Raw genomic sequence first — 27,285 nt, 5'->3', positions numbered from 1 at the left:
CTAGTTCAACCATTATGGAAAACAGTATGGCGATTCCTCAAGGATGTAGAACTAGATGTACCATATGACCCAGCCATCCCATTACTGGGTATATACCCAAAGGATTATAAATCATGCTGCTATAAAGACACATGCACACGTATGTTTATTGCGGCACTATTCACAATAGCAAAGACTTGGAATCAACCCAAATGTCCATCAGTGACAGACTGGATTAAGAAAATGTGGCACATATACACCATGGAATACTATGCAGCTATAAAAAAGGATGAGTTTGTGTCCTTTGTAGGGACATGGATGCAGCTGGAAACCATCATTCTTAGCAAACTATCACAAGAACAGAAAACCAAACACCGCATGTTCTCACTCATAGGTGGGAACTGAACAATGAGATCACTTGGGCTCGGGAAGGGGAACATCACACACCGGGGCCTATCATGCGGAGGGGGGAGGGGGGAGGGATTGCATTGGGAGTTATACCTGATGTAAATGACGAGTTGATGGGTGCTGACAAGTTGATGGGTGCAGCACAGCAACATGGCACAAGTATACATATGTAACAAACCTGCACGTTATGCACATGTACCCTAGAACTTAAAGTATAATAATAGTAAAAAATAAATTAAAAAAAAAAAAGAAGCACATTTAGTTCAAAGGGACTCCCATGATGGTAGAACAGGCAACATTTCCATAGTTCCACATGCAGTTGCCAGCATTTGACCCTGGGGAAGTCTTTAGGAGAGGGTGCTCTTTGGCAGGCAGTATCATGTCTCTGCAGGCCATGCTGAGCCACGGCATTGCCTGCAGAACTAATATGCCTTCAGGTGGCCCATCAGAGCCTTTTCTCTGCAACCTTTCAGTCCCTCCTCTGAGGCCTCACTTGCTGTGCATTGAGACTAACTTTTAGGGATGCCTTTACTTTGTCCATTATCAATATGAAAACAGCAGATCCAGTGATAGATGTAAGTTTGTCCTGTGGCTCAGCACTGAGAGCCTGGCTTCAGGTAGTCCTGGGCAGTCTTTGTTCCACCACTTCTTAGAGCCTCCCAAGCCAGCCTTTGGAAAGTCTCCTAGAAGAGTGAGAAATCAAATGGTTACAGAGTGGCAATTCCCTGAAAGGCAGCTCATCCATCATTTTGACTTCATTCCATTTACAATAAGCACATTCAATTTTCCCTTTAATTAAGAACTTGAAAAGCACACGATCAGGCAGAAATACAGCCCAATGTGAGTTCTGGGTAAAATCTATGTGTCCTTGACAACAACAGCAATCTGAGTGTTTAGTTTTTCCTAGTGTTTCTGCATGTAAAGCAAGAGTTTCAGGAACTACAGGTGGTAACTGTTGAACCTAATGGTTCTCCAATTCTCCTGGAGTCCGAGCTATCAGTCAGTCAACAACATTTATTCAGCCTACACTTATTGCTGAGCTGCAGAAAGCTTCAAGGTAAGTCAATAACACGTGCATTAAGGTGCACCATGATTCCTTCAAGCTAATGTGAGTGGGTGTGTATGTGTGTGTGTGTGTGTGTTCTCCATTAAACATGTATGAAGTGATCCAGTAAACTTCATGCATTCTCTAATTCAGCTAACAGCTATTGAGCTCCTACTAATGTAGTTTACTGCTCGATTTTGAAGGAGTTGCAGAAATAAACAAGACAGACGTTGTACCCACAGACCTTACACTACAGCGAAACAAGGGAAAGGGAAGAAAAGGAAAGTTTAATGGAAGTGTAGTACCTGTCATGCAATGTTCTGGGCAGCTTACATTCTTTAGTTCATTTAAATCACACAGTAGCCCTTTGAAGTAGATATTTTTCATGCACTCCTTTCTTCCAATTGACTAAGAGGTGAGTAAGTTAACTAAGGGTACACAGTTCATAAGCAGTGCAAATGGGTCCAACTTCCTCTCTTCCCTTAGCACTCCAACGCTTCTCCAGGAGCATCCAAAGACAGAAAGGTAGGGCATGAAGAGGAGGGAGGCATTTATCCTAGTTTCAGGAATTATGGGAGGCTTTTTCTAGATCAGGGACCCCAAACTCTTTTGAACTCTCAGTAATTGTTGATTGCGTATCCCTAGAAGTGACTAATACAAAACCTGTGGGGTCTTACCAAGGAGAGAGGGAAAGAACAAAGGTAGGCAAGGGGGAATAAGAGATGTGAGTTACAGCATGTTAAAGTCTGGCTGGCAGCAGCTGCCACTCGTGCACTTTAGCTACTCTTCTATCTGTGAAGTTACTTCGTTTACAAGTGGGTTTTCCCCCCTTGCTCACTAAAACCAGCTCTTAATCTTTAGATCAGTTTACCAAACACTCTAATGATAAGGCTGATGATGAAACCTCTTTCCTGAGTACTCTGAAGGAGCTTGGAGAATGTTTTGGATGCCCCTTTTTAGATCTTTGAAGACAGCACCTCAGAATTCCCCACTCGGAGGGTTCCCCATTGTGCCTTCAGGAGCTCACAGAAATATCCCAGGGCAAAGAAGCACAGGGGGGTTCTGGAAATGAACTTACTACTTTCTATTATGGCCATGAAAAACGCAGAACCTCTTCTTTGTTTTATGTTTGTTTGTTTGTTTTGGTTTGGAATAGAAAAGTGTTTTTGTGATCCTCGGTGCAGGTTAAAAATAAATATATTTTTTTCATTCATTCACTTTCAATGGCAGTTTCCATTTATAATGAACCAAGAAGCTCTACACCCTTTAATTTAATTGCCCTTTTCTCCTCCATATTTCTTCGAGCCAAAGCCAAAGCCCTCACAATGGCCTACTTATTCAACATGATTTGTACCTTCTTCCCACCCCTTGCAGCATCATGCCATGACTTTTACTGACTTCATCTTTTATAACTTTCTTCTTTTTCATCCAGGCACATCCTGTTTCATTTCTGTTCCGTGCATACACTAGGCAGGCTCCTGCCTCAGGGCCTTTGCACTAGCTGTTTCCTCTCCTGAAATGTTTCTGCTCCAAAAACCCATATGACTCCTTCAGTTCCCCTTACCATTCTCAGCAGAGGCATTCTCTGTCACTCTATTTAAAATGGCAACCTCCTTCCTTCCCATTCTCCTTCCAGACTTTGGTTTTCAAGAGTATTTATTACTTTCTAATAAACTAATTTACCTACTTTAAAAAAAACTTAAACCCCAGTAAAATGTAAGCCCCGTGAAAGAAAAGCCATGAGCATAGTACTCATGGCTGGGTGTCCAATATAGTTCCAGACAAATAGGGAGTGTTCAATGAATTTTTTAAAAAATTCAATAATGAACATTTAACATAGAGCCAGATCACCCCAGTAGCAAGGAGTATACCTACTTTTCAGGTCTTGTTTCTTTTATTTATTTTTCTTTTCTCCACATTCATTCATTATTTCTCCTGTGAATTGTCTGTTTCTGCTATTTGCCCATTTCTACTTATTTACTTACTTATTTAGTTGACAAATAAGAATTATATATACTTATTGCATACAACAGGATGTTTTGAAATATGTATACATTGTGGAATGGCTAAATCAAGTGAATTAACATATGCATCACCTCACTTATCTATTTGTGATGAGAACACTTAAAATCTACTCTCCTTGCAATTCTCAAGTTATACAATACATTGCTATTAACTATAATATACTCACCATGTTGTACAATAGATTTCTTGAACTTATTCCTCCTGTTTAACTGAAACTTTGTGACCGTTGATCAACATCTCTCTAATTGCCTTCCTCTCACAGACACTCAGCCTCTGGCAACCACCATTCTGCTTGCTGCTTCTATGAGTTTAACTTTTTTAGATTCCACATATAAGTGAGATCATATAGTTTGTATCTTTCTGTGTCTGGATTATTTAATTTAACATAATGTCCTCCAGGTTCATCCATGGTGTCACAAATGACAGGCCTTCCTATTTTTTTTTTTTTTAAGGCTGAATAGTATTCTATTGTGTTTATATACCACATTTTAGAAATCCATTCATCCATTGATGAACATTTAGGTTGATTCCATATCTTGGCTATTGTGAATAATGTTGCAGTGAACACGGGAGTGCAGATATTTTTTCAATATACTGATTTTCCTTTGGATTATATATCTAGGAGTGGTATTACTAAATCATACGATATTTCTCTTTTTAATTTTTGAGGAAGCTTTATACTGTTTTCGGTAATGGCTGTATAATTTACATTCCCAACAATGTGCAGAGTTCCCTTTTACCCACATCCTCTGTAACACTTGTTATCTTCCCTCTTTCTGATAATAGTCATTCTAACAGGTATGAGGTGATAGCTCATTGTGGTTTTAATTTGCATGTCCCTGATGATTAGTGATGTTGAGCATTTTAAAATATACTTATATGGCCATTTGTATATAATTTTTTGAAATATGTTTATTCAGATACTTTGCCCATTTTTTAATGGGATTATTTATTTTGTTACTATAGAGTCATATGAGTTCCTACTATATTTTGGATATTAATCCCTTATCCAGATGTATGGTTTGCAAATATTTTCCCATTCCATAGGTTGTCTCTTCATTTTGTTGATAGTTTAATTTGCTGTGCAGAAGCTTTTTTCCTTCCTTCCTTCCTTCTTTCCTTCCTTCCTTCCTTCCTTCCTTCCTTCCTTCCTTCCTTCCTTCCTTCCTTCCTTCCCCTCTCTCCGTCACCCAGGCTGTAATGCAATGGTATAATCACAGTTCACTGCAACCTCAACCTCCCAAAATCCTAGGATTATAGGCATGAGCCACCATACCCAGACTGCAGATGGTTTTTGGTTTAATGTAATTCCATTTGTTTATTTTTATTTTTAGTGTCTATGCATTGGGGGTGATAGGGATACTTAGAGAAAAGGGTGATTCTAGAACTTGGTAGGAAATATACAAGATGAGCCTGAACTATCTTGTAGTGCCAGAAAGTAAGGAAGTACTAAAAAACCCCAAACCCAACCAACTAACCCGTCAACCAACCAATCAAACAAACAAAATCCCCAAAATCCCTACATTGATGGGGGGTATGTTAAAAGGACAGAAAGGCCAACTCAAAGAGTTCCCAATAGCCGAAGCTGGAACATTTTGCGCAAAAATAAATAAATAAGAGTGTTGAATTATAATGCAAAGTATGAAATAAATATCGATGAGTCCATACTGATATAAGTAAATGTGTGAATAAACATGTAAACAAGAGAGAAGAGACAAATCTCCCTTGCAGAGGAATTTCAAATAAATTATGTAGATATTCTGCCTTTACAGGAGGGCATACTTCTTTACTCCTTAAGTGTGGGCCACGCATTGTACCTTTCCTTCCAAAGAATAGACTATGGAAAGGGTCAGGGAATGGAGAGTAACTTTACAGTGGAGGAAGCTGACAAACACTGCCTCAGCCTGGTGTTCAAAGTCAGCATCAACAGTCATAAATCATGACAATAGTATGTACCCTTGGTACAATGTGATAAAAATGGCACTTTCCCTCTGTGGTCTTCTTTTCTAAAACCCATAACTCAGGTTTAATTATGAGAAAAACATCAGACAAATCCCAGTTGAGACATGTTCTATTAAGTACTCAACCGTTACTCCTCAAAACTGTCAAAGTCCTCAAAAATAAGGAAAGTCTGAGAAACTGTCACAGCCAAGAGAAGCCTGTGGAGACATGACAACTAAATGCAACATGGTATCTTGGATAGATCCTGGAAAAGAAATAGACATTAGGGAAAGAAAAATGAAGGAAATCTGATATGGACTTTCGATAATAATAATGTATCAATATTGGCTCATTAATTATAAGAAATATACCCTACTAATGTAAGCTATTAATAATAGAAGAAATTGGATGTGGGATATATGAAAACTCTCTTTACTATCTTTACAATTTTTCTGTAAATCTAAAACTATTCTCTAAAAAATGTCTATTTAAAAAATAGAGCCAAGTCCAAATTAGTTAGGAAGCCAGAAACCATTATTATATCTTGAATATGTCAGTTCCAATTGGAAATGAGCCAGCTTTCTGAGAATGATCACACTGACAGCTATATTAATCTCCTGATACCAGCAATAGCAGAACTCCTTTTAAATTTAGAAACGAAGTAAATGGCCATTTTTTCCTTCACCCTTTTTCTTTGGTCTTGATATTATAGCCTTAAGGCACTCTTTAATAGCACACTTATTTTCCAAAGAATGTGATAATTAATAATTCTGCATCTTATTTCTTAAACTTGCTACCAACTTCCATTTTTTCAATAACTTTAATTATTAATTTATTCTAAAACAGTTCTTTTTCTCTTGGTCATAAAATCAGAGATTTGTCCTATCTCAATGTTCTAAAAGGGTAGGTTGCTTCTAATGTGACCCATAATCTATACTTATCTATAATTTTTTTCTAGCACATTTCAAGTAAATAGTCCATCATTTCTCCATAGGTGAAGTTTGTTCCTTTAGAGAATAATAATACAGTGATATGGAATTTTGTATTTTTGCTAAAAAGTTCACATTTTCATTTGGAATAAAATTCATGAATTAAAAAACAGAATTTAATACAAATTAATGGTTAGTTTGTTATGTTTTAGATGCTGAACAAAGTCCCATCCAAAAATAAATTATTTGGCTTTGGTTCCCTAGCAAGTGGCTGTGACTCAGTTGTTCTCCTTTGATCTCCTACCCTTAGTACTGTACTTTGTTTTGCATGGGGTGGAGGGGGAGAGGTTTAACAACATTGGCTTCCGTCTGCCTGAATCGTTTTTAACCATCTATTTTAACTACACCTGAGAAAGGCAACCTTGGGCTTGTTTGACTTTTCCAGGATATGTAAATATTGAAAAATAAAAATGATGGAATCCAGGTACAGAACCCTGCTTGTGTTCCACACCTGCACACTCATCAACTATGCAACTCTAGTCAGGGCACTTCCTGAAACCTTGGTTTCTGTATTCTTTTCTTTTCTTTTTTTCCTTACCTTTTCCTTTTCCCTTTTCCCCTTTTCCTTTTCCCTTTCCCTTTTCCTTTCCTTTCCTTTCCTTTCCTTTACTTTCCTTTCCTTTTTTTTTCTTTTCCTTTCTTTCCTTTCTTTTTGAGACAGGGCCTTGCTCTGTCACCCAGGCTGAGTACAGTGGCATGGTCTTGGCTCATTGCAGCCTCCACCTCCCAGACTCAAGCAATCCTCTCACCTCAGCCTCCCACGTAGCTACTACAGGCATGCACCACCACACCCAGCTAACTTTTTGTATTTTTTATACAGAGGTTTTTACCATGTTGCCCAGGCTGGTCTCAAACTCCTAGACTTAAGCCACAGGAGGCCACCCATTTTGGCTTCTCAAAGTGCTGGGGGTTACAGGTATGAGCTACCGCACTTGGCTGAAACCTTGGTTTCTTAACCTGCAAAATGCCAACTTTACTAACTTTTACTTGCCCAACTTCCATGTTTGGTTGGGAGGAACAAATAAGATAAAAGATGTAAAATTGTATATAACTATAAAGCACAAAATAAAGGTAAATAATTATAATTACAAATATTTTCAGTTTTAACACATTACCTTGTCTTGCAGTTTTTAAAATGATAGCTTTTGGATAATTTTTAGAATTATTATTTCTAACTGGTTTAGAACACTTATATCTGTTGTGCCCAGGCTTTTATTATATCTTTTCTTTCACTTCTGGCCCCTCTCAGACTGGCAGCCTCTCAGAAGATATCTTTATCTTTATCTCCTCAAATTTCTCCTATCAGTTCCTTCCATTCTGTTGGCAGGCTAAGAAAATTTGTTTCTGGGTTTAGACACTGATGTTACCTTTCTGCAGTTCAGCTTCCTCATTAGTCATTGTGGAGTCAATAAGTGGATTTTCTTCAATGGATTTCCAGGTTCATCATGCCCTCTGGGCTGATTGTGGGGTTCCTGCTGATGGTGAGCCCAGTTTTCGACCACCTCACGGTGCCACGGCCTGGACTTGTGAATGTGGAGGCAGTGCTGGCCCAAGGAGGCCATTTTGATGACTGTGAGTGAACAAAATCTAGACAAACTCTTGATCAGATCCTCTCTTTTTTTTGTCAGGCTTGAATTGGCTTGATCAGCAAGAACATACTGTAAAAACATGATGGAATTAAGGTAAAGGGAACTTCCCATTTTCCTACTTCTCCCTGGTTGTGTCACTGTGAGTACAGCCTGTAAGGTTGATCAGGCAGGGGTGACTCAGGCATCTGCGCTTTGCCCTTGTGGAGACAACATGGCTTGTCAGTCCCACTCAGCATCATTAGAAAGAGGGTTGACCTCTGGTAACTTTGCTGTGAAACCTCCTATTAGTGTCACCTGATAAGAATTCACAGAACAGTAGTTCTCAGAAGACATGTCAATAACTGTCCATCAAAGTGAGACTCATGCATGACAGCCAAGCTTCAGAGACGAAGGTGGATCAGGAAGTCACTGTTACCATAAGGAAAGAAAGAAGGAAAGGCAAATTAACATTTTCTGAATGTGTGATGTGTACCAAACACTCACGTAGGTCCTCCCAGCCTGTTATATGTTTGGGTTGTATTCAGCATCTCAGCACTCAATTATACATTATCTTGTTTGGTTCTTTGATTTATCTCATGGGGTGTTTGACTACCCACCCACAGAAAGACAGGGATGGGTTATTATTTTTAAGCTGCAATTCTTTTGTTTTCCTTGTAGGACTCTGTGGGGACAAGGCACATGAACCTGCAGTAGGAACTTAGCAAGCTCCAAGGACAAGGGGAAGGACACATGACTGTTGCCTAGGTGAAGTTCAGGACTTGGAACATATAGAGCATGTTTATGTTACTATCCAGGCAGGAGGACCTCAAAGAGTTGTTGCTTCCTGTTATGAAGCTGTCAATAGTAGTAGAAATCTCCGGAGCATTCAGGAAAGGCTTCTACAGGGAAGACATTTAAAATCTTGGCTTCTTTAACCATATTTGCCATGTTTGGGATAGAAATGAGAACTCTTTTTCATTGTGTTCTTTTGAAGCTTCTATTGTTCTGGAGAATGAGAAACTAGGAGTTTTATTTCCTATCCCTCCATGGTGTAGTGACCCATGTCTGCTCAATTTTTAGTTTCCAAAATATTTCCATTTTGACACAGTTAGAGGGCACCAATGTAGCTACTTTTAGATTTTCTTGAGGTGACGAGTCTTAGTGACATGCATCCATACCTGTGTGCGATTTGTGTTACATGTATGTTTAATTTATTTCTCTGGAAAACTCTACGCTGGCCCAACTAGGTACCATAAATCTATTCCAAAATGTCATAGTTTGGGTTAAGTTCAGGGCTATTAGACTCTAAGGACTGTGCTAGATCAATTAGACTTTCTATTCATTCCTTCTGTACCAACCCAATCAGAAGTGCATTGTGATTTTAAAATGTACTCTGTTTTTCAATATTCTCCTGGTTCCCTGGCTACATCGTTGGTGCTCTGGGGAGCAATAGTGAGCAGTAATGACTAACATTAACCTTCTGGGCAGTAACTAACTGGGAAGAACATGGGGAAATCTGTGAAGGTTCATTTCAAGCAGGATGAGACCCAAAGATACCTGGAAAAGAACTTTCAGAAACATTTCTGAATTGAATTGCAAAGCTCAGTATTGACCAAGCCAAAATCCATTTTAACTTGGAGATTGTCAAAGCACGCAATAGCCAAAAGGTGGCACTCCTTATCCACTGTTCATTTTGTTCCAAAGTAAGGTCATCTCCACGTGTTTTTCTGTTCCTTCTATTAGTTGTTTCATAATAAAATATTATACTCTCATCTTCTCCTGGTAAAACATAGCAATAAAACAGACCTCATTCTCTGGATTGATATTTGTTTTGATATATACCAGTTCTTATCCCTCTGGATGGACAATGTATAAGATAAACTGTATTTTCAGTAGGGTTTGGCTTATAGTTCTGTGTGCATCTATAGACTATGCCATATAAACAAACACCTTTACTGTAACATCATCTCTGACCAGATCCAAGGTTTTAATTTGTCTCTAGAGTTTGCCTCTCTCAATTTCATAAACTGTGAAAACACAGCTGGAGCAATTTACAGACTGTGGAAAAACTCTTGAGTATTTTTGCTGAGGTACTAATTCAAGGATCATGCTTTGTTATTTCCTGTTTCATTGTTGTTTGTAAAACTAGTTAATGGGCAATGGACTGTTTCAAATTTGCCTAGTCCCTCAGTGCTGTTGCTTGCACCTCCTGTCAGGGCATAGCATGAATTGGGTGCAAGCGTGACAGCAAAATGGCATTGATTTGAGCAGACACACATCACTGAGAATGAAATCACAGCAACATTTGGAAAGAGCTAGGCTTGTACTCTTTGAGCTACGTGAATGTGGTCCCTGAGGCTTTTAAAAAATAAAATCCTACTCTGTTATAATTTCCCACCAACCCAGAATGTTTTTGAGATATACTTTCAGGATCAGCACTGTCAAGTAAGGGAAAGTCTTGACTGTCTCCTGGCTATTGGTTCTTAGAAACAAAGACATAAAACATGATGGAGAGAAAATGCCAGCACTGAGTAAAGATATAAAGCAAGAAGATTAACTTCACTGATGCCCCACTAACCTACAATTTGGAAATCTAGAAACCTCCGTCATTTAGAAAACAAACATAAAATCATACATAAGTTAAAAGAGTTTCTGAGCAGCATAGAAAATTGTTATAAAGTACAAGCACCTTTCTCTACAGGAATAAAGCTTCTAGGAGTTTTGTGACTTTAATGCCTGATATAATACAAGATAAGTGCTCAATAAATATTTGTGGAATGAATGGATGATGAGTAGAGAGAAGCAGAACCTGAAACAAGCTTACTGAGCCTGATGTTGGGAAGGGACCATCTAGTTTTGGGAAAAATTGCTTTACACTCCCCAATGCTGTCTCTGAAGGCATCATAACTGTAGCACAATTAAATGATTGAGGTTTTCCCTGTAAACTTGAAATGCTGCTAAAACATGAAATTATATTTAGAGTGCCCTGGTCCTTGAAATGTATGTAATAAAATGGTTAAGATTAAAACAACTCATGCTGTTAAAAGGACATGTTTGAACTGCTTACTTTGAACAGCCACTGCTTGCCAAGAACTGAACTAGACTCTAGCATAGAATGGTAAACAAGTTATCTGAAGTGTTGCCTTAGATTGCATATTTTATATCTTTATGATACTAAATAAGACATTAGTACATTGTATTATATACATATGAAGAACAAAGGTACTTGAACACAGCAGATCTAAAATACCTACAGCTCTAGATCAAGTCCTCAGTAAAGTAGTGATCAGTGGAAAACCTTCAGTACTACAGTGAGACTTATTTATCAAATGGATTTTCCTATATCGACAAACTGTGATGCAGCTTTCTTAGCGGATGATAGATTAGATGAAGAAATCAGGTAAAGTGCTGAGAAGCTACAGCTTTCATCTCTTACCAGAACAGAATTGCATTATAAAAATTACCTTATTTGTCAGATAGCTCATGGACCCACCCAATATTCTGGCTTCTAGTACTCTCTAGGTTGGGGTGGAAAAGCTCGTGTTTGATGTGCGGAGGATAAAGGGCCACCGTTTGGAGTAGAGAATTGAGATGAATTTAGTCCCGCTTACCAAAAACATTTTTTCACCATGCTTTGGGAAATGTCTCTGGGAAGGTTCAGCTGGTGTAGGTTTGAACTCAAGTTTAGTAATTTGTTTTACCTCTCTAAACACTTTAAAGCGTTTGTTTACCTCTTGCGTAGAAATGAGACATCAACCATTGTTCCTATTTAATTCTTCAACATGCTCAGCCATCAATTCCCAGTCATCTTGGTGAGATTCTTACCACTCTTGTAGTGTTCCTTATTATTTCCTTTGTATTTCAGGGATAAAGTCACTTAAAGAGCTTGCATATTCAACTTCAGCCCACACAAAATCACAGAGCAGGACTGGGACACTGGGACGTCCACTGCTGGCGCCCAACTCTTCCACCACTCTGCAGAGCCTATACATTTGCTAACTCTAATTTCACATTGCTCTAAACTAGCAAATGCTCTATAATGCATTGGACTGGCATTTTAAATGTGGATTGTTTTCATCTTTATAGGCTGATAAGTTTTCAGAACACTCTCTTTAAGTGGAAAAGTCTGGGTCTCTCCAACATCAATTCATTCTAGTATTACAGAAACTGAAGAAGCGGTTGCTTATCTAAGTTTTTCACTTTCCAGTAAGTTTTTGTAGTGATTGTAAGACCTAGCCTAATTTCAGGACAACTCTGATATGCAAAAGATGGTGTTATTAGTGTTATTCCTGCATGGCAGCTCTGGTTCACTCCTCATTTCGAGCTGTTCCAACTCAGTGAGATTCAAGAAAGAAATGCCCCTATTCATGCCACCAAACTAAACTCATGAGTATGACTTATTTTGTCTCTACAAAGATTTTTTTTCCTTTTCCATTGACAACCCTAGATTCAGGCAAACACAAAGGTCACTCTGACTTCTATTTTGAACTTATATACTGCCCCAAAAGATTAATGAAGTGCCAAAGCCAAGCCAAGTGAATCCTAATCCAAACATAGTTAACAAAGCAAGTCTGCTTCCAAGAAAATTTACGTATGGGTTTGAAAAACTAAAGAGAAAATTATTACTGGATAACCTATTATATTAGTGAGATTTTACTGGTGGAGACAATTAAGAGTCAACTATATGTATTTTTGTGAGCCACTCATCTGTCCACACTGTCCAGATTGTTTTTAAATCTATGGAAATTTCCATCCAGGGTATACTTTCCCTGTTTGCTTCCATCAACATTTCTCTGCTCAAATAGTTCCTTTTGTGGTTCAATTTTTCCATCTTTTTAATATAGTGGGTTGAGCCCAGCTGTAATTGTGCATGGTTATATACTGACAACCCACATAAACAAACATCAACAAACACAGTCCTTTGATAGGGTGATGTCATCACAATGAGAGTTTCAAAAGCAAATACAAGTGGGCAACTTGGACACCTGTGTCAGCTCTTCTTAGTCCTCCCTCCCCTTGCCCTTGATGATGAAAGAATTATCTTTACTGAAGTTGGAATGCTGTGTTGACACCAGCTCCCCTAGCACCAACCCTGGAAGATCAATTTCACGTCAAATTGTTTAGATTGATACTGAGACCACCTGGGCATCAGCTGTCAGGAAACTCAGGGCTTTGCTTAAACAGCAGGCAGCTATCAAAATAGGAGAGTGAAAGAGAGAGAGAAAGAGAAAAAGAGAGAGAGAAAAGAGAGAGGCTATCAGACTTAATACTGGCACATATTAGAGAGCTACAGAACTCTCCCAGGTCTGGTAATGTTGCTGCTACCATTTGTCAGGTGTACAATCGACCTGAGAATAGGGATAATGGGATCTTTGTAGGATCCTGAATCAACATTCTAAACAATTCAACCACTGTTCGCAGGTTAGAGCCATACCTCCCTGACCCTTCTCCCCTCTCTTCTCAAAGAAACCACTACTCCTCCCACCTCCCGGGAGCATTACATCAATGGGTACATTCACTTTTCCTCAATATGACAGCTGGTTAAGTGACACCATGAGATTCCCTCCTTAATAGCTCATGTATAGAAACAGCTGTTAGAATGATTTCTCATGTTGTTCAACCTTGTTTCCAGCATCGGAAGATTTAGGGTTTGGATTTTGTGCATGTTTGGAGAGACTTCCCTCTTTTGTTTTAAAATTTTTTAATGTTATTAAGAAAAAGTGAATGTGTTTTATGGTTTAAAAAATGAAGGGAGGATAATTTGCTTTTGAGATTTATAAAATAATCTTTTTAACCATTTTCATTTCGGTATTGAAAATGGCACATATCACATGTGCCTTCGTAATAACAGACAGGGAGGAAAATTTGGGCTCAGCTGTGATGAGCTGGTTTGTGACTGGAGATGTCCCAGCGCCCTCAGTCTTGCTGCAGCCCTCCTCTCCAGCCCGTACTCTCCCCGGCTCCATCTCCCTTTGCCTTTGCTTCTCACAAGCCCCTTGTCTCTTTTTAAAAACCACCAAGCCAGATCCACAACTCCCCTGAAAGAATTTGTTTCCCTCTCTATTAGCACTAGGAAGAAAATGGAAGTAACTCAAAGAGCAGTGTCAAATAAATAAGTAAAAATCTACCTTGTTGCTCACTAAAGCCAGTAGACTCTCATGGTGGAAGTCCAGGGATGTGATTATGGATTTGCAAAGGTGAAAAATCAGAACTATTGGACTGACAAATGAACTGTAGGAACGAAAATCATGGGTTTTTTTAGTTGTTCTGTGTATAGCTCAGAACGAATTTCCCAGAGACTTATTGGAAAATGTCTTTATTATAAAGTTTTTCAGACATCAAGAAGAACAGAAAAATGTCTTTCTTGACAGGGCTTAATTTCCAGAACACACTTATTTTTTGCTTCCCTTTAGGTTGCAATTCTGTCTCTTGCAAAGGGTACTAATTTTCTCAGTAGGAGAAACTGTGATATAGATGTTTAACCATGCTATCTTCCCAGTTACTTCCATGATGCATGAAACAGTTATAAGGAGGAAAGGTAATTGAAGTTTTTCTTTGTACATTTAAACATCATCGATGAACAAATATTATCTTCGGAATATACTTCATTGACTTGAATTCTCACCAAGGCACAAATTAGATCTATCTAAGAGAAGAAAGAAAAGTTGGAAGTACTGGATCTCATAAAATGTGCTGTGTATATGTACAACATTTTCCTGAGCCCAGCACTGTATCAGTTTGGGGACATATACAGTAATATGAAGTTTTTGTGGTCTTAATTATTGCATCATGAAAGGATTATTTGGCTCAGATCTGGGAGGCCCCAAAACAGTCCATCTTCACTGGAGAATTTACAGCAGTGCCTAGTAGTAAATTTAAATTCATTCATATAGGATTTGGTCCATATAGCCAAGTAGATCCTTCTAATGGAGCCACATTGTTAAATGTGCAAATTAACAACCTGATGCTGAGTCTAGAAATAGAATAGGTAAGAAAATTAATTCTGTAATATATCCACATGCTCACCTCATCTACACAATTGTTGAATGCTGACCATATTTAGTTAACGATGCAGAAAAATTGCCTTGAGAACTAGAGATCTAATTTTTCTTTTGTCTTGTGGTAAGCCCCCAGTTCTTTAGTATGAAATGTATGGGATTCATTTCTTTCTTTTTTCTTTTTTTCAGGTGTTAGTTGTCTCATCAGAAGGGGGACCCAAAATACTGTAGTTCCCTAGGTATTTGCTCACCATTCTCTGATGCACAAAAGGAAAGGGAATGAGGGAGAGGGAGATGGAAAGGGAAAAGGAGAGAGATTAATTCATTATTTAGATCCTTGGGAATCCCTTAGTGGTTTATTTGTTGTGCAGAGCCAGGAAACCAATCCATTCAAAACTTTCTCCTTGCTGGCAGATTTTTCAAAGCTGACGTTTCTCTGCTGACTGTGCACGTCCTCTTATCATGTGTTTGGTTTTTCAATATCTAGCCATTTCACAAAGAAAAGGACATTTATTTTCAATTAATAAACTACCCTGCAGTTATCCTTTGTTCATAGCCATGGAAATGCTTCTGTGTGTGCAGACGACAGCTTACACATTAAACAACTCTTTCTATCAGCTTCCCAAGCTGTCCCAGTTCCTGGCTATGTTTTCCAGGTTGCCTTCTTCCTGGCACGTTATGCCTGCTTACTGGCAGATCTGCAGAGAAACACCCACGTGGCCGTGGGCACATCACATTTCATGTTCATTTACAAACTGATAATTAATGTCTTTTATTCACCCGATGCCTTGAGAAGATTTTCATCATTGGTATCTGTAAATTAGGTGACTTACTTTCAGTAGACCTAATGTCTTCCCCTAGAAAGCATAATTATGCTTTGAAAAAAGCCATTCACTGATTTTAGTGAAATGAGTTGTTATTTTTGAAAACAGTTAGTGCTCTAATTCTCTTGTTATGGCAATCTGTGTTTGGAACTCCAGGACTGTGTGGATGCAGAATGAATTGTAAGATCCTGAGAGCAGCATTGGCTCTTTCTCATGTCTGTATTTTCATATTGAAAACAGATTTGAGAAAATTATGGCCTATGATGTCGATGCACAGATATAGGTGTAAATAAAGAGATGACCTAGAGAAGCATATTTAAGCTGGGCCGCAGTGATCCAGGGAAAATGTATGTCAGCTGGGAGCAGTGGCTCACGCCTGTAATCCCAGCACTCCACTGAGGTGGGTGGATCATGAGGTCAGGAGTTCGAGACCAGCCTGGTCCAGATGGTGAAACTCTGTCTCTACTAAAAAATACAAAAATTAGTCGGGTGTGGTGGCGGGCGCCTGTAATCCCAGCTACTCAGGAGGCTGAGGCAGGAGAATTGCTTGAACCCAGGAGGCGGAGTTTGCAGTGAGCCAAGATAGTGCCACTGCACTCTAGCCTGGGCGACAGAGCAAGACTCCGTCTCAAGAAAAAAAGAAAAAAAAAAAGAATATATATGTCATTCTCACTATTCCTTCTGCTGCTTCCTTTAAGTTTTTCCCATTCGTTCTAACTCAGCAAGCCAAAATACAACATTCTTTCATTTCTATTGTCCTGAGAAAAATGGTTAAAGGACTGAACTAAGATTAGAACACATATAAAAATCAACCTTGATGCTTACAAAAATAAAGCAAGACTCTAATTCTGAAATCTCTGCCAGTGTGAATATAGTGGATGCTACTTGTTTGAGTTAAATATCAAATTTTCCTCCAGGCTGTTCACAGTTCCTTTCTCCAAAATACTTTGTGGGAGGTGGAGATTTTCCCAGCACAACTGTTCCAACAACATTCTCAACAGAAACAATACATGATCATTATACAAAGTTCACCAAATACAGAAATGTACAAATATGAAAATGAAAATTGCCATATCCCAACCATTCGTGAATCACTGAAACATTGTACTGCATGTCATTCCAGTTTTATTCTGTAGATGAATGTGACTACCAATCCATCCATCCTTTATTATTTATTCTAACTAGCATACTACGCACAGGTTTTTTTTAGCTTAATTTATTTCCCTAAGCAATATATACATTTGCCTTATCATTTCGATGACTCTGTAGTATTCCAGTATATTCCTACATCATCATTAACTTAATTATAATTACTACTCATAATTAACTAATTCCCTATAATTAACCAATCCCCAATCAGCTGATCTGGATGGTTTCCAACATTAATATATTTTTAATACTTGTTTAAAATATTGAAGATAAGGCTAGACAACACAAGCAGGAATAGAAAAAATTATTTTGTCTGAATCAGAGCCTCAGATTCATTTATAATTTGATGGGATGTTGTCTTAGTCTGTTCTCACGCTGCTAATAAAGACATACCTGAGACTGGGTAATTTATAAAGGAAAAAGGTTTAACTGACTCATGGTTTCACATTGCTGGGGAGGCCTCACAGTCATGGCGGAAGGTGAATGGAGAGCAAAGTCATGTCTTACATGGTGGCAGGCAAGAGTGCTATTGCAGAAAAACTCCCATTTATAAAACCATTAGATGTAGGGAGACTTATTCAGGACCATGAGAACAGTATGGGGGAAACTGCCATAATGATTCAATTATTTCCACCTGGCCCTGCCCTTGACACCTGGGGATTATTACAATTCATGGAGAGATTTGGGTGAGGACACAGCCAAACCATATCAGATGTTTATATACTAAAAATTAAATATTATACTAGTTTAAAACTTATGAAGTTCTTCCATACAAGTTGGTAGACTTATTGTATATAAATTAGGGATTATAGACAAACCATATCTATTATCTAGATATTAAGTACCTTTATTAAAATATAGGTATAACATTTATAAATGATATCATAAGGAACAAAGGGGCTAAGTGATACTGTCCCAGTTACACAGTGAATATTTTGGAAAAACAAGCTAGAAATCATAGTCTCAGAGCCTACATCTATGTTCAGACACTCAGAAATCCACTTGAAGGGGTTGAAGTCTATGATTGCCATTAAGATTCATTTTGGGGTCTAGCGATCTATTTTTCAATGTTCTGTATTTGATGTTTTTCAAATTGCAAATGGCAGTTCATACTTTTTAAAAAAATAAATGTACTAATAGAAAATAAAGGTGTAAAGGACAAAACGACACATTTCAGGGCCACCATACATGGTTGGGAAAGTTCTGCATTGCAAAAGGGCGTAATAGTTCATGGGGTTCCTGTCATGGCAGACAGTGAAGATTTTTATATTTATTACAGTAATTTTTTAGTAGATGACAGTATATTATGACAATGTTCCAACAGATAGAAATAAAGTGTCTTGAGTAAGAGGTATCTTTAATTGGCAGCATCTCTGATTACTCTCCAAACCCATGTCCTTTCGTCACCTTCTTATATTGCTGAATCAATAATATCTGACAGAAATTGTCTAAGTCAACTGATGTCTTCAGTGGAGGTGTCCTGTCTCTTATACAACTTATGATGTGGAACTTGAAAGGCCTAATGGGATATAGTAGCTACTGATAGCTCATATTTCAAGCAACCATGGATATAAAATCATCAGAATTTTAATTTTTGCCATGTAATTCAGTGGAACATTTCTGTAATCGATGCTCATATTAATGTTAGAGAAAAGCATTGCCTCATCTTGAAATACTTTCTAAACTTTCAAAGAAAGGTTAAATTATATTCAAGATTTGTGTAGTGTTAGATTTTTTTTTTTTTGTTATGTTCTTTGAAAATGGTTGATCTATTGCTTATATGTGCAATGAGTCTTTGTTTGTTTGTTTGTTGGTTGGTTGGTTGGCTGGTTTTTGATACATGGTCTTGCTCTGTCACCCAGGCTGGAGTGCAGTGATATGATCTTGGCTCACTGCAACCCCTGCCTCTCAGGCTCAAGCGACTTCCCACCTCAGCCTCTCAAGTAGCTGGGACTACAAGCATGTACACCGCCACATCCGGCTAATTGTTGTATTTTTTTGTACAGATAGGGTTTTGTCATATTGCCCAGGCTGGTCGCGAACTCCTTGGGCTCAAGCAATCAGCCCACCTTAGCCTCCCAAAGAGCTGAAATTACAGGTGTGAGCCATTGTGCCCAGCCTGTGCAAGAGTCTTTATTGGAATAAATTAAATTACGTATTTATATGGGGCTTCAAAACATCTTCCCATAACCTTGGTATTTGATCTTTGCAACTGGCAACAATATGAGGCAGGAAGTGTCAGTTTCCCAGTTTCCCTGTAGAGGAAGAAACATTGGCTTAGTGCTGTGGTTTGAATGTCCTCTCCAAAACTCATGTTGAAACTTAATCCCCAATGTGGCAATATTAAGAGGTGGGCCTTTAAGAGGTGATTGGTTATGAGGGCTTGGCCTTCATGGATGGATTAATCCATTCTTGAATTAATGGGTTAATGGATTAATGAGTTATCATGGGAAGGGAACCGGTGACTTATAAGAAGAGGAAGAGAGTCCTGAGTGGGACATGGGAGCACCCTCAGCCCCCTCTCCATGGGATACCCTGTGGGTCACTTCAGAGTCCCCACCAGCAAGAAGGCTCTTTCTCACCAGATGTGTTCCCCCACCCAACCTTGGATGTCTTAGTCTCCAGCACTGTAAGACATAAATCTTGTTTCTTATAAATTATCCAAATTGAGATATTCTCTTATAAACATTCAAAAACAGAACAAAGACATTTTGAGAGGACGAGTATCCTGCCCAAGGCCCCGTCATCACAAAGATGTAGGGCCAGTTGGGTACTCAGTCATAGGGCCCCACAGTGCTTTAGAGGGGAAATAATAAGAAACCACCATTTTCTGACCACCCTAGTTAAATGGGGATTTCCTCTGCTTTGGGTACTATAAAAGATACCAGCACAGCTCATGGGATTAATGTCCTCTTCTCTGTTAGAGGAGTCCCTTGCTGTGATTCTCTTGGATACATTTTAGAACTTTCTTCCATGTTTCTCAAACGCGGCGGGAACACATTTGCTTCCACTTTCTGCTCTGTCCCCCGATCTCTCACACACATTTGATAGGCTGGATGAGTCTACTAATGATTTTAGTGACTGATATGCAATCTAATAGAACAACAGACTATTAATTAACATCAATAAATAATGTACTTTGGTTCAAGTTTACAGTTACAGCCAGCACTTTACAGTTTACAAAAATGTTTTCCTTCATTAACGTCTAAAAATAATCTCCTGTAGTTGGATTGGGTAGACCTGACTTTAGTTAAAGAAGCCTCATGATTTTAGATTTCTGGAGTGGGGAGAGGGACATATACTTTAGAATAAAACCATTTCAGTAAGGTGTGATGAAATGAAACTCAGGTCATGGTGTTTAGTTAACATCTCAGGAACACCACCACCAACGAAAAGCAAAGCCTTTTTCCTTTTAAATTAAATAATGAACAGTTGGATATTTTTGTTAGGAGCTGGTGGGTTAGGTAACTGCACTGATTTACATTTTAGAATTATAGGCTAAAGACTAATTAACTGGCTAGAGCATAGGCAGTGGACCGTGGCAGTCTGCAAAGATTAACAAATTAATTAGTTATTTCCATCCATTACAATTTTATTCTTTTCTGGGAAATGAGCGGCCTGTTTATTTCAGCCTTTAAAAGTTTCAGAGCAGGGCTGTTCATTCAGCTTTCTGAATGGCTGAATAGAACAATAGGATTGTGTAACAACTGGGACACGTCAGTGCCTTCGTCAGGGGATAATGTAAGCTATAGAAAGCCCTTTTCATCTTTTAGCAAGGGCCCATTATTCCTATGTATCTCTCTTCTCTGCTTTATGAAAAGGTTTGTACAGTAAATAATGACCAACTATGTAGTAGTTCTTTCTTCTTTTGCCAAGCTCTTTTTAGCTTTGGCAGCAATTTTGTTTTCCCTGTCATCATCTAATGTCTATTTATTTTACATTGCTACAAAGCCAGTGAAATTCCCTTATAAATCCCAGGTCATGAAGATGAAGCAGCAATTCGATTCCTTTTATTCAACGTCTCCAGTGTCCTCTGCTTTTTCTAATTAGGTTGAAAGTGGTCAGTGGCTTGAAAACCCTCTGGGTAGGAATCAAATCTGTTTGAACAACGCATTCCTAAAGGCCATGCATATTAGACCCTTGGATTTAATTAGAGGAGAGGTATCAAAACTCAGATACTCTCTGGATGCATTTAGGATTGTCACCAAAAGGTCCTGTTTCTACACAGGCAATTTAACCAAATTCCTCTCCTCCTTTGGCTCTCCCTCCCTCCTACACATACAATAGGCATTAGGTATTCAGAGCCTGGGGCTATTACTCACTACTGGTTCTCAGAGGCTGCAGTTTTCTTTTGTCAGCGCTGCCACAGCATGAAGGTGAGAACAAGAAGTTCTTAAACTGAAGAGAAAAAGATAAAAGGAAAAGTACGCAGGAGAAAAGAGAGGCTCTTTAACTGCTCTGTCAACTCGATTTCTATCCTCCGCCCCAAGCATGTTCTGAAGATGGATGGGCGCAGGTACAGCTGGTACAAGACAGCAGCTGTGATTTCCATCTGGGTACCATTTAGTAGCAGATAGATTTTTCAGGCTGAAGTCTCTTCCAATTGTTGTGGTTAGAGAGTGAAAGTGAGAGGCCCACTGTGTTTTCTTCCACCTCAGGTGGTATTGTTTCAAACCATTGTTTCTCCCAGGGTTGGCTTGCTATCAAAGAAGAGAATTAGAAGGCAATTATTTGATTGTGGGGTGAGCGAATGTGGGAGTTAACTGATGAGAAGTGGTGGAGCTCAGACACAAACCATCTCATGAAATACATTAGATATTAGATTTATCCAACACGTACTCCTCATATTGTCTGTTTCCCTCTTTCTAAGCTGTAAGACTGTCAGGGGACATGGTGCTCTTCCGGGGAGTAATGTACATGTTTATGTCTGCACAGACATAACATAAACATAAACATAACATAAACATAAACATAAAACAACTGGTTGAACTGTGAAAAATTCAGTACATTAACTAAAGCTCATTTTTGATTGTGCTAAGAAAGCAGCTTCTCTTTCACCTCTATGACAGAATTGACAGGTGTCTACATGTGATGCCAGGACAACCACCCCAGCCAATGGATTCTTCCCAACAAAAACGTTTTTAAAATATTACATATCTGAAGATATTTTAAGTATGCTACTTGATTAAATTTTTTAAATCTAACTTGCTATTTTTTAAAATTGAACATTTGTTTTTTTAACCAGCTGTATCAGTGTAACATGGGCATGATAGAATTAAATTATTGTTTTGGAGTAAATTTGCTCTATATTTTGTTCTCTATATCTTTTCAACTCACCTGTCAGGGACATCTATAAGAGTCAGGCTGTTTTCTGCTCTTCAAAGATGTTTTTGAGGGTGAGAGCTGGTGATTTTCCATCAACTAGAAATGCTTTTTGTCAAATAGAGACAGCACCAATGATGTACTCAAGGGCCCAGTTCTTCATGTGATTTGGATTTGAGACCTGAGGTGTTTCACAAGCATTCACAAGCATCAGCAGATCTGATCGAGGGAGAGATTGCAATATCTTTTCTGGCAAACCAAGCTCCTTTTTCTTTGCTAATATGGACATTTTCCAATGTTGACCCAGATTCTTCAGCTTTCCTAATGTATTCAAGGTCAATGTTTCTATCCCTAAGGAAAAACCATTCATGAGAGCCATGATCAAGTTTGATTTTATTTTGCCCCCTAGTTGACTGCCCTTTTACCTCCCAAAATCCCAAAAATAAAGTAAGAACATGTTGATAAATATGATGAAAGAGTACTTGATTCTTGCATTGAGTTTTAGAAGGAAGAATTCCTGGGCAGGGTGAAGCTAAGAGTGAGGTGGTGATGGTGAATGAGGTTGGGGCATTAGCAGATACATAAACAGAACATCTGGAGCTGTAATCCAGGGTTTTTTAAGAAGTCATGCTAAAAAAAGTAAACATAAACAGGTGCAATTAATTCTAATATATTTTATTTAACTTAATATAGTATATCCAAAATAATATCATTTGAACATGTAATTAATATAAAATTATTAATGAGATATTTAATCTTCTTTTGTTATACTAAATCTTCAAAATCTTGTGCATTTTTTGCATTTATAGCACATTCCTCAGTAGCGATGTGAGGCTAATGGCTACCATACCAGATACTATAGATCTGGAGTGAGCAGGTAAAGGGGAACTAGTTTTCACGGAGCACTTTCTATGTGCAAGGCATTATAGTAGTTATTAGTATAGATTATGGTTAGCTTTCATAACCACCCTGGGAGGTGCCTATTATTTTCATTTTACAGATGAATGGATGTAGCCGTAAAATTTATTATCCAAACTGGGGCCTTTTCAGAATGATAAGGCAACTTTTATTAATTACCAGGGCACAACTGGTATAGCTTGTACTGTACTAGGAAAAGTGGAATGAATGGTCACCCTAGATGGGAAAACAGGCTAGAATAAATTAACTAACTTGCTCAAGATACTAAAGCTCATAAATGACAGCATGATTTAAGATTTAAAGCCATATCTGTTTGTGTCAAAAGCTCGTGCTGAGAATGAGACTCCAGTATTTTTTCTAGATTTCTCCCTTGATGATTTGGTTAGCCATTCTAAGTTGGAAGTATTGGTCTCAAAATCTGTTGACAGCATGGTTTTCCATTGCAAAAAACAAACAAAACAAATAAACAAAAAAGAACTTAAAGTCTACCTCTGTTCTTAGAAAGGCCCTTCCAAGGAAACAGAACTTACACAGAGGTTGACTACACATCTGTCATTTTTAGCAGAGTTCAGACCCCTTAGCTATGTTATTTGGTGGCAGGTGGGAGTATGGTGAAGATTGCAGGCAATTTTCTCTCAATGTTCTTGTTCACCCCATTGCTTTCCCTGTTGGAAAACATATCACTGAAATCTGTTTACAGACATGTAAGAGGGCCAGAAATGAATATAGGAAACAAAAACATCATTCCCTATTCTGGGAAAACTGTTTCTCTGTTCACAACACTTCTGACACCAAATGTGTGTGTGTGTGTGTGTGTGTGTGTGTGTGTGTGTGTTTTCCAAACCAAGCAATTCAAGTCTCTGGACACCAACCAGGTGTCCTACAACTCAATTCAATACTAACACTCATTATGTAGAGTTAGCACAGACCTCACAGGTTAAGGCTCAGCCCCAAAAGACTACCCTTCACTTTAGATGCCAATTGCAAGTCCGGATCACTTGTACTTCTGACCAATCTTGAGGTCTTAATCAGGGATTCTTATAACCCTTTCCTCGGTTTGCTAATTTGCTAGAATGGCACACAAAACTCAGGAAAATATTTACTTATATTTACCAGCTCATTGTAAAGATATTATAAAGGAAATGGATGAACCAAATGAAAAGGTACATAGGCTGAGGTACAGAAGAATGGTGAGTATGGGAGCCATTGTCCCTGTGATGTCGGAATTGAGAGTGGCTTCTTGTGAGTAACAAAGACACTCCTATCACTCAGGAAATTCTAAGGATTTTAAGAGCTTTGCACCAGAAACTGGAGACAAAGACCAAATATATTTCTTATTAGAAATATTATAATTATATATCTACTTTCTCCAGCTCCCTTTAGATCCCCAGAATAAGACTTTCTTCATCTCCAGTGTAAGCAGGTGGGTTCTCTGGTCCTTGGTCAGCATTTCTCCATTTGCCTGACTGTTCTGAGATAATCTCTTCCTCAGAAATACATTCATTGTCTCCTTTAAGTGATGCCAGAGCTAACGATGACTATAGGAAATCAAGATACAACAGGAGGAAGGTCTGGGAATGTTAATGAAAGCTGGCATTTATTGAGTGATTACTATAAGCCAGACACTGCTTTAATTGCTTTGTATCTTTAACACATTTAATCCCAACAACAAGTCTATGGTACAGGAGCTCTAATTATCCTCATTTTACAGATAAGGAAGCTGTCTCAGAGAGATTGGGTAACTTGTTCAGTGTCACCTTGCCAATGTTTCATATTACTGACAAAACTGGGTCCCAAACCCAGAGCTGGCTAAGTACAAAGCACTCACATTACATTATGTAAAAATATGCATTATATAGAAATCAAACTTACCTCTATTACCAAGGCCATTACTTGGAAATATTGTATTGTATGTTTGCCTTGTTATACTATTAAACCTTTCTTATCATGAGATTCCCTGAAGAATATATGGCTACCAAATTGAATGAGAATGGTGATTTTTTGGTTGGTGGTTGAGTTTCCCATAATGGGACAAGTTCCTTGATATGTTTGTGTAAAAATTTGGGGCACTGTTAAGTAGATGGATCAAGAAGAGCCTGAGCAGCTTCTCAGTATAACTGGCAAACTTAATTTAAGATAAAACATTACTGTCCCATGTCTGTCTATTTCTCAGTTATGCCCATATTTGGACATTTTAGAGGTTGACGAGCATTGCGAGTTTTTCTCATTTACATTCTGCTCAGTAGGGTGGCCTTGTCTAAATTGTATGACTATACATGTTTACCATGAAATGCCAGAAAGCTGTTTTCAGGTGAAATTAAGAAAATGTGATCCAATATTTAAAAAAGAGAACAATTCCCATGTATTTGTTATTGTGATGCAGGGGATGCCCAGATGAAGTTGAATACGTGAGCTCTTCCCCTCTCCTGTTCTGGAATAGTACCTTATTGGACCCTCTAAAGCATAAAGAAAAGATTTGAGTAGAATGATAATAACCAGATTTATTGTTTATATTAGACATATTTTAGAATAGCCAGTGACTTTAATATGAATGGTTTGGTATTAAGTTTTATATTCTAATTGCCATTAAAAAATTGCTCTTTCCCTAAGGCAGAAACAGCCAAGATACTATCTGTTCTTTGTGTTAATTGTTGATAATGAGCATCAGACATAAAATGGCAGACACTGACCAAACTCACAGATTGTCCCCAGATAGAGAAGGGCTGGGTCTTCATTAGATTGTAAAAGTAGAAGTTTAGATACATTGACAAGCAGCAGCTGGCAGGGCGTTTCCAACTTGTGCTCCTAAATGGCACAAGGTGGGTCTGCAGAATGTTATTGCCAAGTACCCCCTGAAAATAAATGCAATAATCTTCCTCATGTTCAACCTTTGTGGCAACTGCAGGGCTGGGGAAAAAATAAAATAAAAATTGCATTTATAGGCCTGGAAAAAATAGAGGAGGATTATCTCTCTCATAAAACCCAACTTCTAGACCTGAAATTGTATTTCTTCCAGACTAATTTTTCAGTTTATCTTTGATCATTATAAATTATTCTTTATCTGTTTCTTTCTTTGTAAAGTCCTGGTTGAGAAAGTAGTTGGCAGTCTTTTCCATTGCAGCTTAAATGGACTTATTTGTTGAAAAATACTCAAAAGTAAGAATTCTAGAGTGCTTCCCATTACACTCCTCTGAACCCACCAAGTTCGCTGCATGGAGCTGTCTGTGTAAAATTATGGGCAGAGTCGGGTAACCACCTCTGGCTCCAGACTCAACTTTCCATAGCTCTCAATGCCAAATACGTTTGCTTACTCAGATTTTCACTTGAATCATAATCTTTTTTTTTTTCTTTTTTCTTTGTGGGTGATTCCAAGTTATGAGGAGATGGCTGGGCAACATTAGGGGTAGGGGTCTGGTCTGAGAAAAGGCCACCTGGAGGGGGATAGGGGAGCTGGGGGAAGGTGGCCAAGTCCTTAAGCCTTTTGGGTGGGAGAGATGATCTTTTCAGTGGGATTACTGGAGACTTCAGCAGTAAAAGCCTCTTTCACAGTGTGGATACGTGGGTGCGTTATCAATGATAATGAAGAATAACTTCAACAGTGGAAAGTTACTTTTAGAGTCAGCGGAGGTCCTGATGAACTCTCGTAAACACAGCAACTCTTCCAGGAGACTAAAGCAGTGATGGATAACATCTCTCTTCCCCGTGTCTCTTGCAGCTTCCATATCTTCCTGAGGCACTGCAGCCTAAATTGGAACTCTGGAGCAGGAAGCTTGGTGATTCATTTTATTGTTAGTAGTAACAATTCTAATAAATAAATTACTAACAATAATAAAACGATCACTAACATTTAAAACTTTATGGTTTACAAAGCATTTTCTCATTCATTATCTCATCTGAGATAATGGCTATGTGTCACAATACTCCTACCCCAGAGAGGACTTTCAATGTAGTTGTTTTCAGATCAAAGGAGAGGTTTCCCCCCCAGCCCCTGGGAGTGGTGGTGAAGTGAATCTCTAAGGGTACTAGCCTGGCCACCCTGGAGAACACAGAAGGGAAAAGGAGGGAATCAAAGGGAAAACAGTGGGTTTGATACCATTATGTGAAAGTGCTTTGTTTCTT

The 27,285-nt window shown here is 38.5% G+C and overlaps 2 long non-coding RNA genes across 2 annotated transcripts in view; one reads left to right on the top strand and one right to left on the bottom strand.

Moving 5' to 3' along the window:
• Window positions 1-17,806: 17,806 nt before the first annotated feature.
• Window positions 17,807-22,400, bottom strand: LOC144337643 (uncharacterized). The gene is made up of 3 exons (XR_013411025.1): window positions 22,264-22,400; window positions 21,249-21,626; window positions 17,807-19,181 (listed from the first exon to the last, which is right to left on the bottom strand). It is a non-coding gene; the product is annotated as an uncharacterized LOC144337643 (long non-coding RNA).
• The window catches only part of LOC114677745 (uncharacterized), a 118,588-nt gene continuing 110,681 nt past the window's right edge, over window positions 19,379-27,285 (top strand). Inside the window, exon 1 of the long non-coding RNA XR_013411028.1 lies at window positions 19,379-19,555. This is a non-coding gene — a long non-coding RNA (uncharacterized LOC114677745). The remainder of the gene's footprint in view (window positions 19,556-27,285) is intronic.

This window comes from Macaca mulatta, chromosome 1 (assembly GCF_049350105.2).
Source record: "Macaca mulatta isolate MMU2019108-1 chromosome 1, T2T-MMU8v2.0, whole genome shotgun sequence".
Lineage (NCBI taxonomy): Eukaryota > Metazoa > Chordata > Mammalia > Primates > Cercopithecidae > Macaca > Macaca mulatta.
The sequence above is the reverse complement of the archived record's forward strand: the minus strand, read 5'-3'. Positions and strand labels throughout refer to the sequence as shown.